This window comes from Microcaecilia unicolor, chromosome 7 (assembly GCF_901765095.1).
Source record: "Microcaecilia unicolor chromosome 7, aMicUni1.1, whole genome shotgun sequence".
NCBI lineage: Eukaryota > Metazoa > Chordata > Amphibia > Gymnophiona > Siphonopidae > Microcaecilia > Microcaecilia unicolor.
In genome coordinates this window covers 41,983,731-42,005,899 of record NC_044037.1, presented here as the reverse complement: position 1 = coordinate 42,005,899, position 22,169 = coordinate 41,983,731, and positions in this window count along the sequence as shown.

Sequence of the window (22,169 nt, the reverse complement as noted above, 5' to 3'; positions counted from 1 at the left end):
AAGGGAGAAACAATTCTCTTCTGGAATGAAATAGATTAGCCTGAGGTTTCAGACTTTTCAAGACAATGATTGAAGAGGTTTCAATGCTAGCACAGGGGGTACCTTTGCATAGAAGATTGATAGAGAACAAGACAGGGTAACAAAGGGGTATAACAGCAATTTTAAAGTAGTGTGAGCATAAATGAACTTTAAAATTCAGGCTTGTGCTAAAAATCAGCTATCTGAGAGATAAGACAACTTAAATAGCTACAAAATTGTTAAAGTAGAAAATATAATACTACTACTACTACTACTATTTAACATTTCTAGAGCGCTACAAAGTGTACGCAGCGCTGTACAAACACAGAAGAAAGACAGTCCCTGCTCAAAGAGCTTACAATCTAATAGACAAAAAGTAAAGCATTTAAATTTAAAATATTTAAGCAGTCAAGCACAAGAGAACAGTCACAGAAGGACAGAAGATGGAGAATCAGGGTTTAAAAGTTTCCATGCATCCACAACACAGGAATGGACGAGATTTTACTTGTGCATCAAATAGATTTAGGGCCTCTTGTATCAAGCCGTGCAGCAATGGCAACGGAGCTCCTTCAAAACGTCTAAAATTAGATTTAGATATCGTATCGAAAATGCTCCTCATAATGTCATAAAAGTGGGTTGCTCATGGCTCCCTCATTGCTCCTTTGGTGCTCCAAGGAACCCCCAAGGGGCTGCTGCACCTAGAGTGGAGGAGTAGCTTAGTGGTTAGTGCATCAGACCTCAATCCTGGGGAACTGGGTTCAATTCCCACTGCAGCTCCTTGTGACTCTGGGCAAGTCACTTAACCCTCCATTGCCCCACTACAAATAAGTACCTGCATATAATAGGTAAACTGCTTTGAATGTAGTTGCAAAAACCACAGAAAGGTGGTATATCAAGTCCCATTCCATTTCCCCTTAGGGCATATCTCTTTGCTCACACCCTGAAGCCATGCCACAAGTGAGATCCAGGTGCTTAGTAGTGACATAACCCTCCTTCTGACATGCCAGTAAGTGAGGTGCACTTTATGCTGGTCCGGGTGCTTAGAAGTGATGGAACTGGCAGGCAACATGTGCGTTGATATTAAATGCTCCTTGCAACTCACCACCAGAAGTGTCTTCTCCTCTCAACATGCCAGTAAGTGAGGCGTACTTCATGCTGGTCTGGGTGCTCAGGAGTGATGTAACCAGGGCTTTTTTTGAGGGGGTATTTGGGGGTTACTGAGTACCGGCACCTTTTCCATTGTCTGCTAAAATTGACCCATGGACCCCAAGTTTTAATGATAGAGCTCAGGCTCTACACACCAATTCTGTCTTGTCATAGATTCTGTGACTGGTTGCAGGGGGCCTGGCTATTATGGGGTAGGTCCCTCAGTGATGAACCCACTTCTGAAGGGTGGCCTAGCATTTGAGTACCGGCACCTTTTTCACTAGAAAAAATGCACTGGACGTAACTGGCAGTGTCGGAAGTCAGAACACCTCTTCAATGCAGGCAACTGGCGCATTGATATTAAATGTTCCTTGCTGCTCACCATCAGGAAATGTCTTCTCCGCCCCCTTTCATATATTCCATGTGAATCTATCTATGCCAATACCTGGAGACTTGCAGTGAAGACAAGAAGCAAGAAAAGCATATACCATCTACTTCATATCATTCATCTAAAATACCTAAATCTATCCTCTATATTCAAACATATCCTGGGTTAGGCCAAATTCTTGAAGTATATTTGTGTTTATTAAAGGATAAAGGGTCACAGACTTGATATACCACCTCTCTGTGGTACAACCAAAGCAGTTTATGTATTCTATGCAGGTACTTTCTCTGTCCCTACTGGGCTCGCAATCTGTTTTTGTACTTGGAGCAATGAAGGGTTAAATGACTTGTTAGGGTCAGGAAGGAGCTGCAGTGGGAATTAAAGTTCCCTGGTTTCTCAGCCAGCTGTACTAACTATTAGTGGAGAGGGTTCAAAGATAGTGATGTAAATTTGAGGGAGGCATTGCCTCTTCTCCAGGGTTGGACGGAGATATGAAAGAAAACTAGATGAGTCCTGGGGGCTTTGTCATAGAACAGAGAACCCAATGCTCAAAGCCAGACACTAACACCTACAACACAAATCCATAGCACAACAACAGTGCAGGAAAAACAACTAACCAATACGCAAAGCAAATGACATTCAAATTTTATGCATGGATAATTCACGCTGTTAAGCCAAAAGCAAGGGAAGAATCGTTCCCGGCGTCTATGCACAAAAGTTTCGACGCAAGCGTGGCTCTTGTGCGCATGTCCAGATAAAACCGGAAGTACGAGCACACATTGGCACTGTTTTCTGCGCTTCTAAATATGAGCTTTTCAAAAATTGTTCGCACATAAATTTTTGAAAGGCTCATATTGAGGCAGAGAAAACTGGTGCCGAGGTGTGCTTTCACTTTTGGATTTGCTCAGACTTGCACACATGTATGTTTCTTACAATCAGCGCACAGAAGCTTCATAGGCTTCCTTCCACTTTCAAAAGAAGACAAAACCGGCAGTTAAATGTGAGAAACTGAGAAGAAATCCTCTCCCCAAACCCCCCCTGAACGCTGCCCCTGAGCTGGCAGTAAATTTTCAGCGTTATACACCACCATTTGCTTCTGGGCATTGAAGTGTTGCCATCTGAGCATTAGGAAGGAATAGTTACTGACCTCATTAGCATCCAGTTTAGTATATTAGAATGCAATTTGTGGCTATCATTGGCGCACACGTTAACTCTGGTGCTCAAGCCCTTTGAGCAATGCTTCCCAAACCTGGTCCTGGAGGCACCCCAGCCAGTCATGTTTTCAGGATGCCCACAATGAATATTCATGAGAGAGATTTGCATGCACTGCCTCCGCTGCATGCAAATCTATCTCATGAATATGCATTGTGGATATACTGAAAACCTGACTGGCTGGGGTGCCTCTAGAACAAGGTTTGACAACCACTGCCTTTGTGCATTCAGCTCTGTATAACATGTGCACAAATCCGGAACTAACCCCTTTTACCGCCTGGCACTAGTTTTGAGCATTGGCCCGAGAGAGCAGTGGGAGGTGGCCAAGGGGGCTGTGCTCTCAGATGCTTTAAGGAAGGAAAGAGAGAAGGCTTTTCCTTTCCTCCTAGGTAGAAGGCGTCATCCTAGTTGTCTGTTGGGAGTGAGTCAAAAGGAAACTCATCTACATCGTCTTTAGAAGGATGAGTGTACTTTAATCTTAGGGACAGGAGCTTGATCCTAGGCACATTGTTCTTCAGCCTGGTAGTGATGTGATTTTGGTGCATTTAAAAAGGGCAAGAAGAACTTTCTTTGGAGTTAAGAAACAAAAACCTGCAGTGGAAACAGTAGGATTCCCAAGTTTCTTTCATCCAGCGCTCATGAAGCTTGAGTTTGATGAGTCAGTGGACTTTGGCTGATTTTTACTTCAGAAATGAATGTGATGAAGACTATTGAATTTACAGACTATTAGCGTCATTTACTAAACTGTGATAACCTACTAAAGATGTACATTAATGCACATTACTGTGCGTTAATACAAGTTAACACATACTAGCATGAGCCCTGTTATTCTCAATGGATCCTGTTTACTAATTGAATGCATAACACCATTAATGCATTATTACATGAAACAAGGTTATAAATGAGGCCCCCTGTCTTCTCTGTACCATTTTCATCTCTGCCCTTGTTAAAGTGAGGACTATTTTTTTTTTTGAGTGGACTGTCAGAGTGAGAGGCCTCACAATGACTGTTGGGCTTATCCCAAGAACCTGTTTCCTTGTAAAGGTGGAGCCCTTACATTTTACAGGGATAAATCCTTACTAACAAAAAAACAAAAAAAAAGGTTTTGCAAAAAAGGCACAGTTTTTACTATATTCTATTGAAAATCATGCCAGTCCCATAGTAACTTGTTCATGCTGATGTACTTCAGAAATAGCGGCCCTCCTACATTGGTGATGTTACTTGCCTGATTGATTTTTCTTTGACATTTTCTGTTCTTCTTCCTCTTGCTGTTCACTCATGAGAAAGGATGCATCCCATCCAGGTTATAGAACTGTCCGGTCCTTTTCTAGAGTAGGTAAGGAGAAGCAGAGATATGATAGTGCAGATTTATTGAGGAACTAAGGCCTGCACATGTTCACATAGATAAAGAATTCAAAGAACAGACAGAAATCATCCCCCTCCCCCCTCCCCAATTAAGTACAGGCACAGCTTTACTGAATACTTTCAGCAGAAATGTACTCTGCTACCACCCAGTGGGTGGAGCCAGTACTACATACCAGAAAGAATTCTCAGGTACTTTGGTGAATAAACATGTTAATCACATAGTATAGGATTGATTTTATGCATTTCATTTGCAGACATTTTGAGCTGCAAGTCAAGTTTCTTCACAAAAAATGTACTAAGCCAGAATGTTGTTCAACTAGGTTACCTGAAGGTAGAGATTTAAATGATTATGTTTAATGTATATTTTAAAATTGTACAATGCTCAGTTATACTCTTTTGACTTTTCCCTTCTAAAAACGTATGAGTACTTCACACATCCTGAGTCATCTACAGTGAAAGATGTGTGTGTGTGATATCCTGCTTATCTGATGGACTTGAATCAATATCCTAAAAAAATACACCATGTAGATACAGTATAGCTGGCAAAGGCCTCTGTGTGTAACAAGCTACAGATGTGTCACAGGTTATGGTCTGCTTTGTTTCTAAGACCCTGTTTCTCTCACCAGATTAGGCTAAAAAATATAACAGGAGGCGAAAACCCATATTTCTGTTTGTTAATCTTTTGCCTTCTATCTTTTTTTTCTTTTTTTTTTTTTTTATTAGCGAGGACTCTTTTGTTGCTTTCTTTTGCCTCAATAGAAAGAAAAAAAAAAGTTTTGTCAGCACTCCTGTTTCTTTTGTTATTTTCTTCTTCTCAGAAGTCTTTTCTGCTTTTATCCTAATCCCAGTCATGCATGAGGGAACAGTTGTGCTCTGTTGTTTGTCTGTTCTGCTAGTTTTGAATCAGTAGGGCTCCCCTTTGTTCTCTTTATTTTCTGAACACAGAAAGGTAAAAGAGTAGGAACAGTGACTGAAACTCTTTGAGAAGAGAAATCCTCTGTATTTATTTATATTTGATTAATGTTTTTTTCTTCACATTGGCTATAATTAAGGGACTGTGGCAATGCAAAACAACATCATGATTTCCTTTTGGTGTGAATATTTTGCATCTGATGTAGACTATGACTGAAACACCTCATCTAAGTTATGAAGGCCCTGGAAATAGCCAACACATTTACATGTTATCACCTTTTTCGTCTTAGTGTGACGACTCCTTTTGAGAAACTGGTGTAAAATTCAAAAACATATTTCAGGGACTCTCTAGCAGTTTATGTTTCAGGTCTGTTATAATGCTAGAAATTTATAATTGACTTCATATGTGATGAAGTTCACAGTTTCTGCAGCAAAACAATTGTCAATTTAACTTCAATACATCTTGGAGAACTGTAAGTTTCTCAGTTTTCTTGATGAATTGTAGGTATATTGGCAGTACTGGTGCTTGTCTTCATTTTTTTTTAATCTTCATTTATTACTATTGTACAACTATCTCATGTAACGTCTGCCATCAAGTAAGTTCCACTAAGACTGAACACAAATCCGTGTGTGTCTGTATCTGTTTAGCACAAGTCTTTTTATGATATTAGCATCCAATATGTGTAGGCTCTTCATCCTGGTCTTGGTTGCCATGGAGATGCTGTCGGTCTGAAATCTTTCACAGGCTCTTACTATGAAGTTTTTGAAAACTGTTTTGATTAATTTTTCTCCCACTTCAACTTCTCTCTCACTTAAACTGTTTTCTCTTTTGTCTCACTCTTGATTTATGGCAGGTTCCTGTCATTTAAATAGATGTGCGTTTTCCAATTCCTTCTCTCAATTCTAATGCAAAGAAAAAATAGCCCATGCAAGTCATGTTCAAAGAGTTGGTTATTGTTACTTGCTGGATTTCTACTCTCTGTGGTTGTCGGGGTAATTAAAAGTAATTCAGACTACTCAGTGGGGGCAGTGCATAGCTCCACAGGAAATTATGATAGCAAAAGTCTTCCTGTAGAGTTCTGCACTTGGCACTACAAAAGTGCCTCAGGCTGCGGTTACCTGAATAGGGCTGAATTAGACCAGACAACCGCATCATCCCACTTCTTAATCTATTAGAGCGATATACAAGTGGCAATTGTTGATTGCAAAAATGGGATTAAGAGGCTCTTCAAGTGAATTGATTTTCTTGTGAGAACAAAAACAGGAAAGAGAGGCCTAGTTTGAATCACACAGCCAGAAAGTTTTATGAATGGATTCCACTTCAAATGTTAGAATTAAAGCAATCAGTGTTTCCCTATGGGGTATGCAGGTGAGAAAAGTAAACTTTTGTGAAGTAGGATATTATATGTAAAACTCAAAGAGTTCATGAAGCCTACTAGAAGTTTTGCCCATATACCAGTAACCAGTTCACTAAAAATGCTTGTTTTTGTATACCAAGTAGGATTATCATTACTCATCTGTCTCCCATCACCAGCCCTTCATTTTTTCAGTTCAAAGCCACATATTTTGTCTTTAACCCAAGGGAAGAAAGAACCAACTCCATTTCAACAGAGTTGCTTACAAAATGCTGACATATTTTGAATGAAACAAGTTTTTTGTTTTCCTAATCTGTTCTAGATGTAAAATTTTGAGATACTGATGTGGCCATTTTAATTCAGTATTCTTTTTGTTTCTGGCAGGGCTGGCCCAACCACTAGGCAAGACTAGGTAACTGCCTAGGCTAGCAGCTTCTGCAGGGTGCCAAAGAACAGCAATAAGGCCTAACAACCACAAATATTCAAAGAAATAACAGAAGGTACTTTTACCAGCAGGAAGGGGGAAGAGTGGACAATTTTCCAAATAGCCCATTTACCCAGAAAATTCTTGGAAGGGTAGTGTTGGGATTATCACAATTTTCCTGGGGGGGGGGAGGGGGGAGGGCAAAGGGCCCTAGTTTCTGGCATCTTGAATGTCAGGCATCATGTGTACATGACTGAATTTTATTTGGTGACTCACTAAAATCATGCATAAACTTCAGATTTCCAAAAGCATAAATCAGATATTGCAAAACTGGCCCAAATGGGTTGCATCATGATAGGCTAGGACCACACTTTAGATTTTGGAAAAAAAGTTGATAATGGTTGCAAAGCATTCTGATCTGATTGAAGAATCACCAAGAAGGGAACCACAAAGTAAATGCAATCAATCTCATAATCATACTGAAGCAAGACAACGTGGAATGTATTTCAAAATGATATAGAGCAGTCCAGCTTTAGCTGTCAGAAGCCCCAGAAGTGTGGAGAATAGAAATGACAGTTGGGCATTGTGGGTGAGGATGGGGGTCTGGGATGAAAAAGAACAGAGCAGTTGGGAAAAACATTGTGTTATTTCTGGTTTTAGCAGCATGTCACACACCAACCAGTAGAAAATAATTTCAGGGGGGGAAATAAGAATTTTTGAAACCTGAGCCTATATAATATCATCAGTGCCAGAGGGTACATTTGTACAGGAATAAGAGCCAGGAGATGCCGTTGGAAATCTTTGTCATTGACTGAGCAACCTATGATGTTAGAAACCCTTCTCGGAGTGCAATAATAGACCAGCATCCTTATATCTAGCTGAGGAAGAAAGGATTATTGGTACCTGAGCTCCGTATATTATCATCAATCCTGGAGGGCATATTTGAGCAGGAGTGAGAGCCAAGAGACATTTTTGGACATCTTGGCAATCATATGAGCAACCTAGAATATCAGATGCTCTTCCTGGACTTCTATATTAGACCAGCTGTAGGGCATAGTTGAGCAGGAGGTAGAGCCACAAGATGCTGTTGGACATCTTAGCAATTATATGAACAACCAAGGCTATCAGATGCCCTTCCTGGACTTCTACATTAGACCAGCACCTTTGCAGCCCACAACTACAGGGGCATGCCCAAAGGGAAATATCCCTTTGGAGCCCTGATGGAGGCCCGGAGATTCTGAAGGACTCTCCAAGTTTGTGATCTACATAGAGATGGTGGGTGAGTAGCTTGCCTTTTAGGAGGTACCATGTACTAAATTATATTTGCAATATTGTTGGAAAATGAAAGAACATGCCAGTTGGTGATTCTGGTGTCAAAGGTCTGATGGATAAATATATTTAACTTCTGGGGGCTACTAGCTCTCCTAGAAACATTATATGACTATGGTCCTTCTCTCAGTTCTGGTGGGCATCCTTCAAAACTTCAACCATGGACCTCTGATAATATTAGAGAGGGCATCCTAAGCAGATTCCTTGTAGAGGCTGCCATGACTAGTGGACTGAGTCAAGCCACAGGGACAGATTTGATGGTTTCTGGTTTGGAACTTGTGTGATTACCTCAAACTGTGCCTGTTCCTCAATGAGACAATTTCAGGGAATCCTCCATTTCAGAAGTTTCATTGCAGTATATATGGCAGATAGTCATAAGGACTGAGAAACTATTAATTATGACTGTTCTCTAAAGCTACATTACATAAGTTGGATGACTCTTAGTTCTATTTTCTCTGGACTCCCAACTCGCTGTTTTGAAAGCATCTGGGATGACAGGTTGAAGCCCTGGACAATTTGTCCAGGAATAGTAATTTATGCTGTCTTAATTTTTATAGGGCTCTTTTTTTATTATCTCTAGAGATTCTTCTTAGAAAATATTTAAAAGAGGCCTTATTGTGTACTGACATTGAAACATTTCTGATTGTTATTATTTGTCTTCTAGCAAAATTATGGAAGCACAAGAAGGTGGAGTAAATGTTATTATTTACTTAAATGGTCTTGATTTGAATTTTTTTTTTTTTTAGAACAAGATAATAAAAGAGCCACTCTTTTGGTCTCATTTTATTGTTAATTAACCAAGGGGCCCTTTTATTAAAGTGTGTTAGGCACTTAGGGGTCCTTGTACCAAGCTGCGGCAAAAAGGGCCCTGTGGTAGCAGCGGTGGCCGTTTATACTGCATGCCAGGGCCATTTTTATCCGCAGCGGATAAAAAGCCAGAAAAAACACATGGCTATGCGGTAAGCTTGCATTTACCACATGGCAATGCAGGGAGGGGGGAGCACTTACCACCACCCATTGAGATGGTAGTAAGGGCTTGTGCTACCCTGGAGGTAACTGGGTAGCGCACAGCGCTGCCTGATTACCACTGGGTAACCCCCCTGCGATGTATTTTTCTTAAAAAATCCAGCAGCACTGGAAATGGCATGCGCTGGAGGGAGAACTACAACTGGTGGCCATGTTGGGTTGGCGGTACTTCCGAGTTGCCGCACGGCAAGCCTGTTGCTGCGCAGCAACCCTTTAGTGAAAAGGCCCCTTAAATCACGAGTTACTGCACAGTAACTGCTAGTGCACAGCTGCGTTAAGGATTTTTGTGGTAGTTTAGCCCTTACCATATGCTAACCCATGTGTTGGTGTTTTTCATGTTAGGGGGCGTGGCATGGGTGTAGAATAGGTGTAGAAGTGTCGACCAGATAGCGCGCTGCACTTACTGTGCTCTAACTGGCTAATGCACAGTTACTGCGGGACCACGTACTGTTAACTGTGCCCAGGTACTGCATGCTAATTGGTACTTCACTGCAGGACCTTCATATAAAAACGTTGGTTCCGCCTCCACTGGTTATCATGTGAATTTTGCAGCTCCCGCATGGTAAAGTCCCACGTTAAGCCATGGTAACTGCAAATTTTACCACACTTTAGTAAAAGAGCCCCTACCCTAAAACTTTCTTTAAAAAAATGGTTATACATTTTAATTTGCTGTATTATGCCATTTCTACTCTATTCTATATTGATACTTCTATACCTCCTTTAACAGTGTCGTCAAAGCGGTTTACAATCAAGAAGCTATCCTAATCGGACATGAATAACAATTTTGAACAAAACATCTAATAGGTTAAAACAGATGTGTTTTTAGAACTTTCCGGAATAAACTATAGTTAGCAATAGTTTATTTATTTTATTTATTTGTTACATTTATTTATTTGTTACATTATCCCACCTTTTTGCAGGCTCAATGTGGCTTACATGGTACTGTAAATGGCGTTAGCCAATTCCGGTCTGAACAAATACAAGGTATGAATGAACACAAGGTGATATTCTGGTAGAATGAGGTACATGTATGGTAGGTACAATTGGGGGGAACTTAGAGAGGGAGAGGAAGAGTTAGGATATGTCCATTATGGCCTTTGGCTACATTGTGTCACAGGTATCCAGGTATTTTTATGTTGGGTCGGTGGGGTATGCTTTTAGTTTTTAGTGCTTTCCGGAATTTTAGGTGGTTGAGCGTAGTTTTTACTGCTTTTGGCAGTGCGTTCCATAGTTGTGCGCTTGAGTAGGAAAAGCTGGATGCATAGGTGGATTTGTATTTGAGTCCTTTGATGCTTGGGTAATGGAGGTTTAGGTATGATCGTGCAGATTTTGTAGTGTTTCTGGTTGGCAGGTGGATGAGGCCTGTCATGTATCCTGGTGCCTCGCCGTAAATAATTTTACGAACAGTCGTGCACATTTTGAAAGTGATACGTTCTTTGATTGGTAGCCAATGCAGTTTTTCTTGAAGTGGTTTGGCGCTGTCAAAACGCGTTTTTCCGAATATAAGATTAGCTGCTGTGTTTTGGGCAGTCTGAAGTTTCTTTATGATTTGATCCTTGCATCCCGCATAGAGTCCATTGCAGTAGTCTGCGTGGCTTTGTACCATTGACTGTATCAGGTTACGAAATATTTCCCTTGGGAAGAATGGTTTCATGCGTTTGAGTTTCCACATTGAGAAAAACATTTTCTTTATGGTGGATTTTGCTTGGGTCTCTAGTGAGAGGTTGCGGACAATTGTTACTCCGAGAATTTTCAGGCTGTCCGAGATAGGGAGGGTGTATCCTGGGGTGTTAATGTTTGTGGGTTTGTATGTATTGTATTGGGATGAGATGATGAGACAGTGTGTTTTTTCTGTATTGAGTTTTAGCTGGAATGCATTTGCCCATGAGTTCATGATGTTTAAGTTGAGCTTGATTTCATTGGTGATTTCTGCCAGATCATGTTTGTAGGGGATGTATAATGTAACGCCATCAGCGTAGATAAATGGGTTAAGGCCTTGGGTGGATAAGGCCTTGGCTAGTGCAGTCATCATGAGGTTGAAAAGGATTGGTGATAGTGGTGATCCTTGCTGTACTCCACAGTCTGGTTTCCACGGTGACGATATGTTTGTGTTTGATTTCACTTGATATGTTCTGGTGGTTAGAAAACCCTTGATCCAATTGAGAGTGCCACCACCGATTCCGAAGTATTCTACATAAGTACATAAGTAATGCCACACTGGGAAAAGACCAAGGGTCCATCGAGCCCAGCATCCTGTCCACGACAGCGGCCAATCCAGGCCAAGGACACCTGGCAAGCTTCCCAAACGTACAAACATTCTATACATGTTATTCCCGGAATTGTGGATTTTTCCCAAGTCCATTTAGTAGCGGTTTATGGACTTGTCCTTTAGGAAACCGTCTAACCCTTTTTTAAACTCTGCCAAGCTAACCGCCTTCACCACGTTCTCCGGCAACAAATTCCAGAGTTTAATTACACGTTGGGTGATGAAACATTTTCTCCGATTTGTTTTAAATTTACTACATTGTAGTTTCATCGCATGCCCCCTAGTCCTAGTATTTTTGGAAAGCGTGAACAGACGCTTCACATCCACCTGTTCCACTCCACTCATTATTTTATATACCTCTATCATGTCTCCCCTCAGCCGTCTCTTCTCCAAGCTGAAAAGCCCTAGCCTCCTTAGTCTTTCTTCATAGGGAAGTCATCCCATCCCCGCTTTCATTTTAGTCGCCCTTCGCTGCACCTTTTCCAATACCATTATATCTTTCTTGAGATGCGGCAACCAGAACTGAACACAATACTCAAGGTACGGTTGCACCATGGAGTGATATAACAGCATTATAACATCCTCACACCTGTTTTCCACACCTTTCCTAATAATACCCAACATTCTATTCGCTTTCTGAGCTGCAGAGCACACTGAGCAGAAGGTTTCAAAATATTATTTCAAAAGAAACAAAACTATTTGAGGCAGATCATTCCTCAGAAGAGGAATCCTATATGTGAATAAGCAGTTTGAAATAGTTAAAAAGAAATCTACAGGCCGATATTTCAAAGTGAGTTAACTGGGCAGGAGAAGCTCCCACCCAGTTAAATTGTGTCGCTGTCGAGTGGGTTGGAGATGCATATTCAGCAGCATTTAACTGGATAATGCTGCTGAATATCCACTCGGGCCACTGTAACACTCACTGGTCATTGCTGGCTTGGTCCAGGGATGATGTCAAGGCAGAGACAGAAGTTATGCAGGCATCAATAATATTCAGTGCTGCCCACATAAGCAGTTCAAAGAAGGACGATGAAAATGATAAAGGGGATGGAACTCCTCCCATATGAGGAAAGGCTAAAGAAATTAGGGCTCTTCAACTTGGAAAAGAGATGGCTGAGGGGGGATATGATGGAGGTCTGTAAAATGCTGAGTGGTATAGAATGAGTAAAAGAGAATCATTTTTTCTCTCTTTTAAAAAGTAAAAAGACTGGGGGACATTCAATAGAATTACATGGAAATACTTTTAAAACAAATAGGAGGAAACATTTTTTCACTCAATAAATACTTCAGCTCTGGAACTCATTGTTGGAGGATGTGGGAACAGCAGTTAGTGTATCTGGATTTAAAAAAGGTTTGGACAAGTTTCTGGAGGAAAAGTCCATAGTTCGTTATCGAAATAGACGTGGGGAAGTCACTGCTTGCCCTGGGAGAATGTTGCTACTAATTGGGTTTCTGTCAGATACTAATAGCCTGGATTAGTCTCTGTTGGAAACAGGATACTGGGCTAGATGGACTGTAGTCTGACCCAGTATGGCTATTCTTATGTTCTTATGTCGGACCACATAAATAGTAGTCCTAACTTTGCCTGGTTAGCTATCCGGGTAAATCATGGAATATAAGCCATCTATGAATATAAGCCATCTATAAATCCCCACACTTCTCAACTAGCTGGTTTATCTAGGTGAGCTACCTGATAATCTCTTTAAAATTTTACTGCTTATTGCTTAATAATTTTAATTTAGCACTGTGAAACCTCTCTTTCTCTCTCTCTCTCTCTTTCTTTCTTCCTGTTCCTGCCAAACTCTGATAGAGAGGAACTGCTATAATTATTGGGAATATTTAGACTTAGTGATAAGGAAAGTTAGCAATATCAGTTTTTAAAAGTTAAATCAAGTGAAAATTCTTGCTCAAACTGGACCATTTGGGTCCATTCAACTAGAGCATTCCCTTGATAACAGCATTCAGCTGACACTTTGGGACTTATAATCCCACCCTCCCACCCCAGGGTTTGCCACTCATTTATAGACAAACCAGTCCTCATTAACTTTCCCCAATCATACACAGCCAGTCTTGCAGGCTACTACTCCAACATAGTACACCTGTTCATACCCATTTCAACCAATCAGGATGACTTTTATTCTCTGCAATAATTGTGATGCTTTAGTTTCAAGGCCAATCATCTGGAGACTTAAAGCTTGTCCTATCTGTCTTCAGCTATCTACTTTAAAACAAGAGCTCTGTAAAGTAATGCAAGAATTAGATGCAATTAAAGCAACTTATAGGACTGTGCAGAATCATAACTTCTCACCACTGCCTCAAAGAATAAAACCACATAACAGATGGTTCACAGTAGGCTCGGGCAGACTTCATCATGTGACACAGAAGCATCCGCCCGCACAAGTGTTGCCACTACAAAATTCTTTTGCTCCACTACAGCACTCTGATGTTCCTGAAAATAAAACTAAAGTGGAAAAAGAAGAAAAAGCAAGGAAGAGGGAACAAAAATATGAGAAGGTACCCAAAGAGAAAACACCCTCACAAATCACTAAAACCAAAACACATACTAGGAAATGTACATGGAAAGCGATGACCACAAATGCTCACAGTCTAAGCAAGAAAATTCCTGACCTTCAAGCCCTGATTTTGGAGTCTAACTTGGACATAGTTGCAGTCACAGAGACATGGCTCAATGGTTCCCATGAATGGGATGTAAACATACCAGGCTATAATCTTTTTAGGAAGGATAGAGAGGGACGTATAGGTGGAGGAGTAGCTCTGTATGTCAGAAATGATATCGCAGCGACTGAAATGACAGGGAACTGGGGAAAGGAAGAAGCGATATGGATCACCTTAAAAAGAGAGGATAGAACCTTGGTCCACGTGGGTGTTGTCTATAGACCCCCGACACAATTGGAAGAACTAGATAAAGATCTGATTGCTGATATTCAAAAGTTGGGGAAGAAAAGAGAGGTGCTGTTGTTGGGAGATTTTAATCTGCCGGATGTAGATTGGAAGGTTCCGTCTGCAAAATCAGAAAGAAGTAGAGAGATTGTGGATGCTTTCCAAAGTGCTCTGCTCAGACAAATGGTGAACGAACCCACGAGGGAGGGAGCCACGTTGGATCTGGTGCTCACGAATGGGGATAGTGTGTCAAATGTCCGAGTGGCTGCACACCTGGGAAACAGTGACCATCAAACAGTTTGTTTTGATGTAACGGCTCATGTGGATGGCGGCCACTCTAAACTCAAAGTCCTCGATTTCAAGCGAGCTGACTTTAACAAAATGGGAGAATACCTGAGGAAGGAGCTAATGGGCTGGGAGGACATACGAGAAGTGGAAGGACAGTGGTCCACGCTAAAAGAAGTCATAAACAGGGCCACAGACCTTTATGTAAGGAGAGTAAATAAAAGCAAGAGAAAAAGGAAACCAATATGGTTCTCAAAGCAAGTGGCTGAGAAAATAAAGATTAAAGAGTTAGCGTTCCAGAAATATAGAAAATCTCAAGAGGAGGAACACGGGGAGGAATACCGGATGAAACTGAAAGAAGCCAAGAGAGAGGTACGTCTGGCGAAGGCGCAAGCGGAAGAACAAATGGCTAGAAATGTAAGGAGGGGAGACAAAAACTTCTTCAGGTATATTAGTGAAAGGAGAAAGACTATAAAGGGAATTGTGAGACTAAAAGAAACATCAAAACGCTATGTAGAAAATGATGAAGAAAAAGCCAATTTGCTAAATAGATACTTTTGTTCTGTTTTCACTGATGAAAACCCTGGGGAAGGACCGAGAGGGACTGGCAAAAGTACACCTGAGAAGGAGGTGGATAGAGCGCCATTCACGGAAGAGATTGTGTATCAACAACTTGGAAAGCTGAAGGTGGACAAAGCCATGGGGCCGGACGGGATCCACCCCAGAGTACTGAGGGAGCTCAGAGAGGTTCTGGCGGGTCCTCTTAAAGACTTGTTTAATAGATCCTTGGAGACGGGAGAGGTTCCGAGGGATTGGAGAACGGCGGAGGTGGTCCCTCTTCACAAAAGTGGGGATAGGGAAGAAGCTGGAAACTACAGGCCGGTAAGCCTCACTTCGGTTATTGGAAAAGTAATGGAAGCCATGCTGAAGGAAAGGATAGTGAATTTCCTGGAAACCAATAAGTTGCAGGATCCGAGACAACATGGTTTCACCAAAGGGAAATCGTGCCAAACGAATCTCATTGAATTCTTTGACTGGGTGACGGGAGAATTAAATCAAGGACGTGCTATGGACGTCATCTACTTAGATTTCAGCAAGGCTTTTGACACGGTTCCCCACAGGAGGCTCTTAAATAAACTAGACGGCCTGAAGATAGGACCCGAAGTGGTGAACTGGATTAGGAACTGGTTGACGGACAGACGCCAGAGGGTGGTAGTAAATGGAGTTCGCTCGGAGGAAGGAAAGGTGAGTAGTGGAGTGCCTCAGGGATCGGTGCTGGGGCCCATTCTGTTCAATATATTTGTGAGTGACATTGCCGAGGGGTTACAAGGTAAGGTTTGCCTTTTTGCAGATGACACCAAGATTTCCAACAGAGTGGACACCCCGGAGGGTGTGGAAAACATGAAAAAAGATCTGAAGAAGCTAGAAGAATGGTCTAAGGTTTGGCAATTAAAATTCAATGCGAAGAAATGTAAAGTGATGCACTTGGGGAGGAGAAATCCAAGGGAGACGTATGTGTTAGGCGGGGAGAGTCTGATAGGCACGGAAGGGGAGAGGGATCTTGGGGTGATAGTATCTGAGGACCTGAAGGCGACGAAACAGTGCGACAAGGCGGTGGCAGTAGCTAGAAGATTGCTAGGCTGTATAGAGAGAGGAGTGACCAGCAGAAGAAAGGAGGTTTTAATGCCCCTGTATAAGATGTTGGTGAGGCCCCACCTGGAGTATTGTGTTCAGTTTTGGAGGCCGTATCTTGCGAAGGATGTTAAAAAAATGGAAGCGGTGCAAAGAAAAGCTACGAGGATGGTATGGGATTTACGTTCCAAGACGTATAAAGAAAGGCTTGCTGACCTGAACATGTACACCCTGGAGGAAAGGAGGAACAGGGGTGATATGATACAGACGTTCAAATATTTGAAAGGTATTAATCCGCAAACGCACCTTTTCCGGAGATGGGAAGGCAGTAGAACGAGAGGACATGAAATGAGATTGAAGGGGGGCAGACTCAGGAAAGATGTCAGGAAGTATTTTTTCACGGAGAGGGTGGTGGACGCTTGGAATGCCCTCCCGCGGGAGGTGGTGGAGATGAAAACGGTAACGGAGTTCAAACATGCGTGGGATATGCATAGAGGAATCCTGTGCAGAGGGAATATATCCTCAGAAGCTTAGCTGAAATTGGGTGGCGGAGCAGTTGAGGGGAAGAGGGGGTGGTGGTTGGGAGGCGAGGATAGGGGTGGGCAGACTTATACGGTCTGTACCAGAGCCGGTGATGGGAGGCGGGACTGGTGGCTGGGAGGCGGGAAATACTGCTGGGCAGACTTATATGGTCTGTGCCCTGAAAAGGACAGGTACAAATTCAAGGTAAGGTATACACATATGAGTTTGTCATGGGCAGACTGGATGGACCATGCAGGTCTTTATCTGCCGTCATCTACTATGTTACTATGTTACTATGAATAGTTTCGAAGCACCACCAAAGATCCATATGTTCAGTGCCAATGCCTGGGTAGGACGTAGTACTGAATAGCCAAGTCTAATTTAGCCAACAGTGGTCAGCATTAAAAACATTTTGACCTCCACCACTTGAATACTGACCTCTACATGTTTTGATGCAAAGTCTAATTCCAATGACATATCCTATACAACCTTCTGAGGCATCACAAGGAATAAAAAGTCTATGACACATAAATCACATACTGGAAGATGAAATTAGAAGTTAATAGTTCTATGTTCCTCTGCTGATCCCTCTATCTTCAAAGATAATCTGTAAAATCAAAGAGAAAAAAAAATAGATATTTGATATACCATATCCAAACCTCTGGCTTTCAACCACAAAAGCACACATTTTGTTATTTTTTTAAGTAGCAGTTGGTATTTTATTGTATCTTATGGGTTCTGAAGAGCATACAGCTCTTAAGGAAAGCATTGAAGCAGAAATGTGATGGAGTCATTAAGGGCATGTGGTTCATTTCAGCTATTGGGCAGATCTTCTGTTGGCCTGTGGGTGTCGCTGCATTCATTGGGGTTTACAGACAATTTCCACACTCAGGCAATACAGAGTCAACACAAGCTAAACAAAAGGATGGTATCCTGTCAACATTTGAATACAGTGAATGGTGTAGTCAGTTTAGTCATAAGAACAGGCATTGGTTGCAGAAGAAATCCCGTTATTATTCAAGCATATATCTGGACTTCTCGCAGGCAATGACAGCCTCATGTAACATTTTACCCTGGTAGACATTCTTGAGATCCAAAGATTTTCATAATTGAACACATGGACAAGAAAACACGCTTGATTAATGAAGAAACATCAAGAAAGAGACCTTTGAAGAAGGCTTTGCTGTTATAGCCTCTTTATCTTTACAACCGAATAATCTCACAACCTCTGACTTTGCAATCATGTGATGTTCTCACTCCTTGCCTTATGTATTTCAGGGAACCATTTCTTTGACTACATTTTACAAAAATCTGTACCAGGAATGTAAATACAAACATATGTGCATTTTTTTTTTTAAACACAAGGCTACTGAATAATATTCAGAATGTTCCCGTATACACGCAGTATCAGTTATGTCATAATGAATTCATTTACTTCTCAGGATTCACCAAAGCTGATTGTTGGGCCTCTCTTCCTGCTTGACTGTTCTGACTCTGAACAGGTTTATTCAGCTGTTGTCTGCTAAGCCCTACAGAAAAGAACAATGGCTTCTGATCTGCCTTTTATGGTTTATTGGAAACTGGTGGTCCGCACTACAGCTTTGGTCAGTGATTAACTAGAGTGAAAACAAACTACACAGGGCTAAGTTGATGTTGGAGGAGGAATGAGCCCACTTCATTAAGGCTTTAAGAGGAAACCTTTTCTTCTTCAGCCCTTGTTCAAAACTTTTCAGGTCTCTATTTAATCACATAATTCTCTCTAAGTAGCAAGAGAAGCCCTGCTGCACAGCAAGAGGTCTTTTGCCACATGGCAACTTAGAAAGGTAAATTATATATACATATCTTCATGGTTTTGTCTAGAGGAAACCAATTTCAGTACTATTTAACTGCTTTCTTTATGAGAAATAGCTGAATACTTCATGGGGCCGGAAGGTGGAAAACAATGTTTCATATACTTTTATCTTCCTTTGATTTTCTTAATAATTTTTTCAATTGAAGGGTTTATGTGTGTGTGTGTGTGTATATATATATATATACATACTACACATACTGGTTCTTATAACAAATATTTGAATGGGAGCTGAGTTAGAAACACTTTCACATAATTAAAAATCAGAGCAACTGAGCAGGGTTTAAATGAAATTATATTATTATGGCTGTGAGCTTCCTCCAGCTCAATTGGAACTACCCACGCCCCTGGTGCCATGAATCCTCTTCTCCAGCTACTCAGGGGGCAATGCAGAAAGCTAGTGCAGACAGAAATACCTAGTTAACGTGATGTCTGCACACAATGTTCTGGGTGCATGATTCAAAAAAGGATTGTGCGCAAAAGTGCCTCAGGGCGAATGACTTACTCGGAGCCCACCCATTAATGGGGGATAAGCTAACCCCCTTTGTGGGGTGAGCTATGGTGGGCTCTGACTGAGCCGTGCTGCCAGGGAGGCTGGGTGGGGGTGGCTTGAGGGTTGGAACTTCACCAGAAGCAGAGCCACCGAGAGACAAAGCCGGGGCCCAGGGCAATCAATCTTAAGGACCCCCGCCCCCACCCTTGTACCCCTCTGCACCCTCCATACACCCTGTAGTTTGAATACAAATGAACCACCTGGTTGTGAAGCAGTAACTTACTGCTTGGTCTCTTGATCCTGTGTTGGGCCCCCTGCTGCTTCCCCATTTGTGAAGGAGGTTTCCAGTGGCAGGCAAGCTGGCTCGGTCTCCTGCTCCTGTGCCGGGTTATTATGTTAATTCTGCTCTGCCGGCCACAAGTCCTTCTTCCTGCCGTGTCCCGCCTATGTGAAGACAGGAAATTACTTCACAGGAGGCAGGACACAGCAGGAAGAAGGACTTGTGGCCAGCAGAGCAGAATTAATGTGATAACCCAGCACAGGACCAGGGGGTGGGGATGTGCGGTGGAGTGGGGGTGGGGGTGGAAGGGAGGAAAAGACGCTGGCATCACTGAAAAAAAGCTTTTCTATTGCTGGTGCTGGGCTTCCCTTGGAGGCTGGGCCCAGGAGAATCTTGCACCCCCTTGGCGGGCCTTGCCAGAAGGGCCCAATGCAGGTCAAGTAAGCAGACCATTAGGGCAATTTATTTTCAAATTTGACCTGGTGGGAATTGTCCTCCAATGGGAACAATTCCCCTCGGATCCTTCCTGCTCCTCGGAGGTGGCTTGCTTAACTCAGCATACATTCTGTAAGTATGGTAGAAGGTGGGACATAGGAGAACATTTCAGAGGTGGAACTTTATTTTCTGACCGATGACTCCTTCTCTGAGACCCTTGTGGACCAGGTAAGGGCCTTAGTTGCGGCTGAGTTGGCTCCAGAGCTCTCTCCCCCTGCTCCCCTGTGTTGGTCTAAGGAAGTGACCCGCGATAATAACTGTTGATTTGGTGCCAGCCTGGCCTTCAGAATAACCCAAAAAAGCTGCGGTTGCTTTCTTCCAAGTTGATAGCTGTGTGGGCTCTTCCTTTCTGCCAGCACCTGCAGCATTTCTCCCTGATTCTATTTCTTCCCCTGCTGCTCTCCCTGCTCCTGGCTCTGGTTTCACTGCCCGGTTTGGCCTCTGGGGAAGGGGAGGGGAGTTTCTCGCTACTGTCTGCCTCACTCTGACCTCCCTGCTAGCTCTGAGCGGCAGCAGACTTGACAGGCCTTTCCCTCATGGCCAGGTTTCCAGCTTTTCTCTCAGGGAAAAGGAAGGGCAATACCAATACTCCCTCCCCCAGAAGGGATGCTTGGGAGGGGAGAGGGAAGGATTATGCTGATTGGCTGCCTTCTTCTTGGGGCCAAAGCTGCAGTGTTCCCTATCATGCCCCTCTGCCCTCATGGTGGGAACCACTTAGACTGCACAGATATTGGGACTGGTATAACTGAGAGTACCTTGCGGATCCTTGGGAGGACACCCATGGACTGGAGATTAGGTGGGCGTTCTTGCTCTTGCAGAGATGCTACTCTCACTTCTCATTCTTTTTGGGATGACCCTGATGCTGATGACCACGATGAAGGATGCTGACATCCCAGAAGACCTGAAACTTAATCGGGTTTTGTCTCTTTACCTGGTGCCTTGCCTCCTGCAGCTGCTGGTCCCTCTGCTGTGACCTTTGCCTTATCTTCTGCTTCAACTGTGGATCCTACAGCTGCTTCAGGTGAGGTTGGGGCCTTGACCCTCATGGTTAATAAAAGGAAGGGGGGCAAGGCCAAGATGGCAGTCTGAGCAGGAGTGTTGTGAGGCAGCTTTCAGACATTTCCTTAAACTTTGTTTGTCTTCATTATTAGAATGCCTAAGAGAAAAGGGAAAATCCGAGTCTATCCCTCCTTACCTTTTTAGAGAAGCTAAGATAACTGCCTTCACCAAGCCTACCATCAATCGAAAGAGGGTAAAGGAGCACACCAAAAAGTAAATACAAAAAACAAAAGCACACGTTGACCTTCAGAAACAGTTATTTATTGGAACGACCCGACACGAGCCGTGTTTCGGTGGCCAAGCGCCTATATCAGGGGTCACTGAAATCACAGAACTCTTAAATGATAACGATAAGACATCTTCTGTGAATTCAGTTTAATGACACTGAACATAGTGGTTGCAGGTTCTCAGCTTCAGGGTGAAGGCATCTGCAGTGGGCATCACTTCCAAGTGTCAGCACCTTGGGGGTCAGCACCCAAGAAAAAGATCTAGGTGTCATTGTAGATAATATGCTGAAATCTTCTGCCCAGTGTGTGATGGTGGCAAAAAAAGCAAACAGGATGCTAGGAATTATTAGGAAAGGGATGTTAAATAAAATTACTATAATGCCTTTGGATTGCTCCATGGTACGACCTTACCTTGAGTATTACATTCAATTCTGATCGCTGTATTTAAAAAAAAAAAAAAGATAGTAGAATTAGAAAATGTTCAAAGAAGAGCGATCAAAATGATAAAAGGGATGGAATTCCTCTCATACAAGGAAAGGCTAAAGAGGTTAGGGACCTTCAGCTTGCAAAAGAGATGGCTGAGGGCAGATATGATTGAAGTTTACAAAATCCTGAGTGGTGTAGAACGAGTATAAGTGAATCGATTTTTTACTCTGTCAAAAAGTACAAAGACTAGAAGACACTCAATGAAGTTACTTGAAAATACTTTTAAAACAAATAGGAGGAAGTATTTTTTCACTCAACAAATAGCTAAGCTCTGGAACAGCAGTTAGCGTATCTTGGTTTAAAAAAAGGTTTGGACAAGTTCCTGGAGGAAAAGTCCATAGTCTGCTATTGAGACAGACATGAAGAAGCCACTGCTTGCCCTGGGATTGGTAGCATGGAATGCTGCTACTATTTGGTTTTCTGCCAGGTACTTGTGACCTGGATTGGCCACTGTTGGAAACAGGATACTGGGCTAGATTGACCATTCTGACCCAGTATGGCT